Source organism: Schistocerca gregaria, chromosome 4 (genome assembly GCF_023897955.1).
Source record: "Schistocerca gregaria isolate iqSchGreg1 chromosome 4, iqSchGreg1.2, whole genome shotgun sequence".
Classification (NCBI taxonomy): domain Eukaryota; kingdom Metazoa; phylum Arthropoda; class Insecta; order Orthoptera; family Acrididae; genus Schistocerca; species Schistocerca gregaria.
Genome location: NC_064923.1, coordinates 560,930,094 through 560,939,763, shown reverse-complemented (window position 1 = coordinate 560,939,763; position 9,670 = coordinate 560,930,094). Strand labels below are relative to the sequence as shown.

The 9,670-nt window shown below is 42.6% G+C and overlaps 1 pseudogene; it reads right to left on the bottom strand.

The window, feature by feature from the left end:
• Positions 1-7,639: 7,639 nt before the first annotated feature.
• Positions 7,640-7,757, bottom strand: LOC126268305 (5S ribosomal RNA; annotated as a pseudogene).
• Positions 7,758-9,670: the final 1,913 nt, after the last annotated feature.

The window sequence follows — 9,670 nt, the reverse complement described above, 5'->3', positions numbered from 1 at the left end:
TCCCAGGCCCATACTTTCATGTAACCTTTTCTTCTATTCCTTCCCCTACAACTGCAGTTGGGTCCCCAATAACTATTAGATTTCCATGTCCCTTTATGTATTGTATTACCGTTTTAATATCCTCATATACTTTCTCTGTCTCTTCAACTTCAGCTTGCGACGTTGTAGTTTGCTGTCGGCTGTGATAAGAACAATCCTGTCATTGAACAGTAGCACATTATCTGTCCTACCTTCCTACTCACAACGAATCCTACTCCTGTTATACCATTTCTGCTGCTGTTGATATTACCCAATACTCATTTGAGCAGAAATCCTTGTCTTCTTTCCATTTCACTTCACTGACCTCTACTATATCTAGACTGAGGCTTTGCATTTCCCTTTTCAAATTTTCTAGCTTCCCTATCACATTCAAGCTTCTGACATTCCACGCCACTACTCATAAGACGTTTTCCTTTCGTTGGTTATTCAGTCTTTTTCTCATGGTCGGTTGCTCTTTGGGAGTCCCCTCCCAGAGATCCGAATGGAGGACTATTCTGGAATATTTTGCCAATGGAGAGATTATCATGTCACTTTTTCAGTTACAGGCCACATTTTTCCTGTGGATACGGGTTATGTGCCTTTAATGCAGTAGTTTCCACTGTCTTCTGCTTCTTCATGCTGTTGATTATTGCCGATTCTTCCGCCTTTGGGGGCAGTTTCGCACCCCAGGGGCAAGAGAGCATCCTGATCTTTAGTCCACTCCTCCGCCCTCTTTGTTAAGGCAGTTGGCCGGAAGTCTTTGGCCGCCAGTGCTGGTTGTTAATCAAAATGGAAGCAGTGACGGGTTTCTAACGCAGGATTGAAGGCCTCCTGATTACTAATCAAAGACGTTACACCTAGACCATGGGTTAAGAAGTGCCAGGTTTCAAACCCGGATGTGTGTGATGTCCTTAGGTTAGTTAGGTTTAAGTAGTTCTGAGTCTAGGGGACTGATGACCTCAGATGTTAAGTTCCAAAGGGCTCAGAGCCATTTGATCCATTTTTTTTCAAACCCGGAACTGACGACGTTTTGATTACTAATCAAAGACGCTACACCTAGACCATGGGTGTTGCTATAGGGCAATTTTCTGCTGTTGCTGATTCTGGTTTTACTGTTTTCCGACAGGTTTCAATGAACAGAAATTCATAAGAATGCTGGTACATTTTATATTGTTAAGGATTACACGTGAGGAGCTTTATCGCCATATTTGCTTCTTCGCCGAAACACACATTATTTCCCAGCAGACTAACATGTGCTGTACGTCCACTGAACAGCCGTAAAAGCTGGTATGCCTGCCTAATATAGTGTATGGCCCCCGCGACAACGCAGAAGTGCCGCAACACGGCGTGACATGGACTCGACTAATGTCTAAAGTAATGCTGGAGGGAAATGACACCATGAATCCTGCAGGACTGTCCATAAATGCGTGAAATTACGAGGGGTGGTGTTCTCTTCTGAACAGCACGTTGCAATACATCCCAGACATGCTCAATAATGTTCACGTCTGGGAAGTTTGGTGGCCAGCGAAAGTGTTTAACCTCAGAAAAGTAATCTTTGGCCACTCTGTAGCAACTCTGAAAGTGTGGAGCGTCGTACTGTACTGCTATAATTGCCCAAGTCCGTCGGAATGCTCAATGGACACGACTGGATGCATGTGATGGACAGGAAACTTACGTACGCGTCATCTGTCAGAGTCGTATCTAGACATATCAGGGGTCCCAACTGCACACGCCCCACACCATTAAAGAGTCTCCACCAGCTTGAACAGCCCCCTGCTGACATGCAGTGCGCATGGGTTCATGAGGTTGCCTCTATACCCGTACACGTGAATCCGCTCGATACAATCTGAAACGAGGCCCGTCCGACCAGGCAACATGTTTGAAGTCATCAAGAGTCCAATGTCGGTGTTGACCGGCTCAGGTGAGGCGTAAAGCTCTGTGTCGTGCACTCGTTAAGGGTACACGAGTGGGCCTCCGGCTCCGAAAGCCTATGTCGATGATGTTCCGTTGAATGTTTCGCACGCTGTCACTTGTTTATGGTCCAGCACTGAAATCTGCAGCAAATTGCGGAAGGGTTGCACTTTTGTCACGTAGAACTATTCTATTCAGTCGTCGTTGGATCCGTTCTTGCATGATCTTTTTCCGGCCGCAGAGATGTCGGAGATCTGATGTTTAACCGGATGCCTGATATTCACGGTACACTCGTGAAGTGGTCGACTAACCTCGGAGATGCTGTGTCCCTTTGCTCATGCGGCGACTACAACACCACGTTCAAACTCACTTAAATCTTGATAACGTGCCGTTATAGCAACAGTAACCCATCTAACAACTGCACCAGACACTTGTTGTCTTATATAGGCGTTGCCGACCGCAGAGCCGTATTCTACGTGTATTCACATCTCTGTATTTGAATATGCATGCCTACACCAGTTTCTTCGGCGCCTCAGTGTATATGGCAATAGACTTGTGTAATGTCGGAAGCTGAAACACTGTTTCCCAAGATATGACACCAACCAAACCCGAGAGAAATGGAAAGTTCGTTAAAAGCCGAGAGATGAAATGTAATTCAAAAATATGTAGTCTTCCCCACGAACCACAGACAGAGCGGCTTCAGTGCCTCAACGACACCGATAGTCATACCGTAGGTGCAACAGCATTGGAGGGTATCTGTGGAGAAGTCCGACTAACATATGGTTTCTGAAGAGGGGCAGAGCCTTTTCAGTTTCTGCAAGGGCAACCGCCTGGATAATTGGATGATCTCTTTCCACGTTACCCAATATGCCTTTAAATTTTTGGTGCTGTGAACCAGTGAAAACGAGGGGAAGCTATAGTGGAAATGGTTGCCAATAACATACTACTCTGACTTAACGATAACTGCTTTGTCCTGAGTAAAATATTCTGCAGATAAATCTCTTCCCCATTCGCAACCACATCAGAATAAGGTTATATAAAATCAAATAGTAATAATGCATGAGTAGATATCAATGTGATAAAGAACAAAGACTGGCTGCATTATTACAAGGAAATGTGAAGTGATGAAATGAACACACAAAATGATGAAGAGCTTGAAACAAATTCAAATCACCTTGAATCCCAAGAATTAGAACATGTTCTCAGATATACAAAGAACCGAAAGGAAGTAGGAAATGATGGCATTAACAGCGAAATAATGAAATATTCTTCAGTAACATTTAAAAAAGGTTCCTCAGATTTTTAAATCTTAGCTGGATAACAAAGGACATACCAAAAGAATGGAAGATCTCACTTATAAAACCAATATTTAAAAAAAGGAGACAGATAAAAACCCGAAAATTATAGAGGCATATCACTATTAAATACAGCGTATAGATCTACGCTAGAATAGTAACAGAAAGACTAAAACGGAGTGCTTGTTGTCAGAAGAACAAAATGGATTCAGAAAGGGGAGAAGCTGTACGAACAACATATTTATGCTACACCAAATGATAGAAAAACATAAGGAATTCAATAAAGAAACACACATCCTTTTCTTCGATTATGTAAAGGCTTTTGATAAAGTAAATAGACAGTTATTGTGGGAAATTTTAATAGGAAGAGGAATACCAATACGCATTGTACAGGTAGTTCAAAAGATATATGCTAATACAAGAATCCAAATAATTGAGAATAATGAAGAAACAACAAAGGTTGTTAATTTAGGAGTTCGACAAGGTTACAGCCTCTCTCCACTGCTTTTTAATATGTATTTATTATTTTTATTTAATATGTAATTATTATACGGCAATGGAGAATGAAACTGAACAACTATACATAGAACTTCAAGATTACATTACGACTTTGTTATTCGCAGCTGACCAAGTGTTAATTTCGAATAATCAATACAAAAAACAAAAGCCATGGCATTCGTTCCAAAAAATCCAGTAAGAACAAAAATAATTATAGACAAGAAGACTGTAGAGCAAGTAGATAGATTCAGATTTCTAGGAACCATGCTGTTGCACAGGGGAGACCTAGATCAAAAAGACAAAATTGAGAAATTTAATTACTTAAATGGCACTATCAGCAGAGCCCTCCAGCGTAAAGTAAGAACAGGAACATACCTAAAATTTTATAAATTTATGTCAGTACCAACACTACTATATGGAAGTGAATATTGGGCAATGAAAAAGAAAGATAAAATAAGATTAAGAGCCAATGAAATGAAATTCCTCAGGTACACAGCAGGATACACCAAGCTAGACTAAAAAAGAAATACAGATATCAGGAAGGAATTAAATATTTCCGATACAAACACAAAGGTTGACGAATGCCGACAAAAATGGATATCTCATCTGTCGCGAAAGGACAAATCAATATTACCACTACATTTTGGCGATATACTCCACAAGGTAACAGATGCAGAGGTCAGTATGGTCTCGGCCTTAGCTGACCACACAGGTCAGCTGAGGAGTCAGTGTGAATTTACTCTGGATGGGGAGCCGTCAAGTCTAAGACGTATCTCAACAATCCTCATAGTCTTCAAGAACTGCAGCAGAACATTTCGGATGGGATTGCAGCAATTCCAGCAATCCAGCTCCGATCTACCTGCAGTAACTCGCTGATCAGGGGCCAAAAGTGCCAAGAGATGAAGGATGGTAACTTTTAGCATCTGTTGTAGTCAGGTTAATACTGTATTTCCTTTTACATGCTGTGTTTCTTTCTACCTTAGAATTATGTTGTCCAGACACTTCTATTTTCTCCAACCTGTATAAACATAGTAGCAAACGCATTATCATATAAAATATAGCGATTTTGCAAACATTTATTACAGTATTACAGTGTTACGTTTTTATACTTACTAGGTTACAGACGATGAGAAGGATGAAGGAGTGCACAGTTAAAAGAAATTATTCTGATAATTAACGTAAACGAAAATTTAATTGTTATGGGGGATTTGAATTCGACAGTAGGATAACGAAAAAGAGGAAAAATCGAACGAGAACATGGAATGGGAGAAAGATGAGTAAGAAAAATAGGTCGAGAGCACACATTATGGGAAAGGTATGAAAGGAGAAACCGCCTTCCAGAAATCTGACAGCATTAGATCAACATTTCTAACACTGTATTTAAGAATCATTAAAGAAGGTTGTATACCTGGAAGAGATACAGGGTGTTTCAAAAATCACCGGTATATTTGAAACGGCAATAAAAACCAAACGAGCAGCGATAGAAATACACCGTTTGTTGCAATATGCTTGGAAGAACAGTACATTTTCAGACGGACAAACTTTCGAAATTGCAGTAGTTACAATTTTCAACAACAGATGGCGCTGCAAGGGATGTGAAAGATATAGAAGACAACGCAGTCTGTGGGTGCGCCATTCTGTACGTTGTCTTTCTGCTGTAAGAGTGTGCTGTTCACAACGTGCAAGTGTGCTGTGGACAACATGGTTTATTCCTTAGAACATAGGATTTTTCTAGTGTTGGAATTCCACCGCCTAGAACACAGTGTTGTTGCAACAAGACGAAGTTTTCAACGGAGGTTTAATGTAACCAAAGGACCGAAAAGCGATACAATAAAGGATCTGTTTGAAAAATTTCAATGGACTGGGAACGTGACGGATGAACGTGCTGGAAAGGTAGGGCGATCGCGTACGGCAACCACAGAGGGCAACGCGCAGCTAGTGCAGCAGGTGATCCAACAGCGGCCTCGGGTTTCCGTTCGCCGTGTTGCAGCTGCGGTCCAAATGACGCCAACGTCCACGTATCGTCTCATGCGCCAGAGTTTACACCTCTATCCATACAAAATTCAAACGTGGCAACCCCTCAGCGCCACTGCCATTGCTGCACGCTATTCGCTAACGATATAGTGCACAGGATTGATGATGGCGATATGCATGTGGGCAGCATTTGGTTTACTGACGAAGCTTATTTTTACCTGGACGGCTTCGTCAATAAACAGAACTGGCGCATATGGGGAACCGAAAAGCCCCATGTTGCAGTCCCATCGTCCCTGCATCCTCAAAAAGTACTGGTCTGGGCCGCCATTTCTTCAAAAGGAATCATTGTTCAGATCCGAAACGATTACTGCATCACGCTATCTGGACATTCTTCGTGAATTTGTGGCGGTACAAACTGCCTTAGACGACACTGCGAACACCTCGTGGTTTATGCAAGATGGTGCCCGGCCACATCGCACGGCCGACGTCTTTAATTTCCTGAATGAATATTTCGATGATGGTGTGATTGCTTTGGGCTATCCGAAACATACAGGAGGCGGCGTGGATTGGCGTTCCTATTCGCCAGACATGAACCCCTGTGACTTCTTTCTGTGGGGACACTTGAAAGACCAGGTGTACCGCCAGAACCCAGAAACAATTGAACAGCTGAAGCAGTACATCTCATCTGCATGTGAAGCCATTCCGCCAGACATGTTGTTAAAGGTTTCGGGTAATTTCATTCAGAGACTACGCCATATTATTGCTACGCATGGTGGATATGTGGTAAATATCATACTATAGAGTTTCCCAGACCGCAGCGCCATCTGTTGTTGACAATTGTAACTACTGTAATTTCGAAAGTTTGTCTGCCTGAAAATGTACTGTTGTCCCAAGCATATTGCAACAAACGGTGTATTTCTATCGCTGCTCGTTTAGTTTGTATTGCCATTTCAAGTATACCGGTCATTTTTGAAACACCCTGTATGAAGACACGAGAAGGTTTCAGTTAGAGTATATAATGATACGACAGAGAATTCGAAACCAGCAAAAGCCTGCCCCTGTGGACAAGGTCGACAACGCACGCCAGTGCAGTGGCGCTGGGTGGAATCCTGGTGGTGGCTGAAACTTTTACTGCCATTGTATGAGCGTCAAGGGAAGGAGAAATGGTGACATAAAGCTCCTGAACATCAATTTTTGCGCCAACGTCCTGGATTAAATTCCAAACCGCTCTACAGTGTCTTATGAAATAATGACATGTGACACGGTCGATGGTAATCCGTCCGTCGGATTGGGACATGAAGCTCGGCGATCCCCTTGGTACTATTCGAGAGAAGCTGGCTGTCCCCGACAGCGGTTTGCCATCTCCTTCCTTTCATCATCATACAGCATAAACCTAACATTATACTACTCGTATTACACTCATATATACTCTAAAAACATGCATACGACACTATTTTCACATTTCCGTAAGGAAAGGGGTCATTGTTCAAGAAGGAAGAACATACGTTTCAAAGGCGACTGAACCTAAACCGTGGTATATCCGCCAACATTTCCATACGACGTTTACATTTTCTAACTGCAAAACATTTCTAGGTGAAGTTTACAGCTCTGACTCAAGTTTATTGTTTATAAGCGACAGACTGAAACTATGGAAACTGCAGGCATGTAGGAAATTAAGGAGTGGATCCTGGATACGTCAAAAGAACTAGAGATTTATGACAGTTTCAAATAAAACTTTAAAGCACTCCGTCTTCAGGCCAGAAGTGGCCCATCGGGACCATCCGACCGCCGTGTCATCCTCAGTTGAAGATGCGGATAGGAGGGGCGTGTGGTCAGCGCACCGCTCTCCCGGTCGTTACGATGGTTTTCTTTGGCCAGAGCCGCTGCTATTCGGTCAAATAGCTCCTCAATTTGCCTCACGAGGCTGATTGCACCCCGAAAAGTGTCAACAGCGCATGGCGACCCGGATGGTCACCCATCCAAGTGCCAGCCACGCCCGACAGCGCTTAACTTCGGTGATCTGACGGGAACCGGTGTATCCACTGCGGCAAGGCTGTTGCCAAACAAAACTTTAGGCAACGATTAATTGGACCAGGGTGTTTAATGAAGGGCTAATAATGGGTAACTTTCAGTGTGAAACAGTTAATCCAGCGAAGGATCACATTCACACAGAAAGAAGGTCCTGTAGAAGTCCTTGGAAAACACCCGAAAGGAGAAAATATAAAAATTTAGCAAATGAAATACGCCTGAGAGAGTACAGTCCTCTAAAGAATTAAACTGACAGAAAACGCAAAACGTCAAGCAGAAATGACATGAGAGAAAATACAAGGGTTTAGAAGCAAGCATGACTATGGGAAAGATAGATACTGCCTACAGGAACATTAAAGAGACCTACGGTAAAATGAGAAACACCTTTACTCTGAGGTGACAAAACACATGGTATAGCGAATTCACGAATACAGATGGCGGTGTTATCGCGTACACAGGGCATATAAGGGCAGTGGATTGGTGGAGCTGTCATTTGTATTTAGGTAATTCATAAGGAAAGGTGTACGACATGCTTATGGACGCACGACGGGAATTAACAGACTTTGAACGCGAAATGGTAGTTGGAGCAAGATGCTTGGTACACTCCATTTCGAAAATTGTTAGGGAATTCTATATTCCGAGATTCACAGTGTCACGAGTCTGCCGAAAATACCAAATTTCTGGTATCACCTCTCACCATGGAGAACGAAATGGCCTACGGCACTCACTGAACGACTGAGAGCAGCGGCGTTTTCGTAGAGTTGCCAGTGCTAACAAACAAGCAACACATCAAGAAATAACCGCAGAAACCAATGGGCGACGTACAACGAACGTATCCGTGAGGACATTGCGGCGAAACGTGGCGTTAATGGCAGGCGCGAGTGCCTTTGCTATAGCCTGCAGCGTCGCTCGTGACCATTTTGGTTGAACTCTAGATAACTGGATAACAGTGGCATAGTCAGTTGTGTGCCAGTTTCATTTGGTAAGAGCTGATCTTAGGGTCTGAGAGTGGTGCAGTCCCCACGAAGCCACGAACGCAAGTTGTGAACAAGGCACTTTGCAAGCTGGCGGTGGCACCTTAAAGGTGTCGGACGTATTTACATGGAATAGAGTGGGTCTTCTAGTACAACAGAACCGGTCTTTGACTGGAAATTGTTACGTTCGGTTACTTGGAGACCATTTGCAGCCATTCACGGACTTCTTGTTTGCAAAGAACACTGGAAGTTTTATGGATGACAATTCGCCATGTCACTAGGCCACAATTATTCGCGGCTGGTTTGAAGAACATTCTCTACAATTCGTATTTATGGATCTTTATGGAGAGGTCAGTTCATGCACACAACCCTGAACCGACAGCACTTACGCAATTATGGACCGCTATAGAGGATAGTATGTATCAATCTTTCTGCAGGGGACTTCCATGTCAAGTTGAGCTGTGCGTTATGCCGGACAAAAGTACGTCCAACACAATGTTATGAGGTATCCCGTGACTTTTGACACCTCAGTGTATTAATATGCCAGTATGAAGCAAAGAAGGGGAGACAGAAAGGTGGAAGGAATACAAACGTTGTTTGTTTTAACTCGAGACAATTAAATATCTCGAAGTCGACGCGGCATACGACAAAAATGTTTTAGGTGGAAGCTCGATATTCGTAAAAGTCTGTGCTATAATTAACACCCTCCGTCTCTCATGCTTGGCGGGATCAATTTTTGTATTTTCAAAAGAAAATCACCTATTATATTACATATTCGAATTCTACTCCAAAAAATACGTGTGGTTCATTCAAATCATTGTTTTCTACTCGTGGCAATTGGCATTGTAATCGAAAAATAGCATGTGTGTCTTTTTTGCAATTAAGAACCGAAGCATTTGATTCTACATTTTATTTATTTATAACTTCATGTTATAACGGTTGATATCTATGTTCGAAATTTACTTTAGTGTT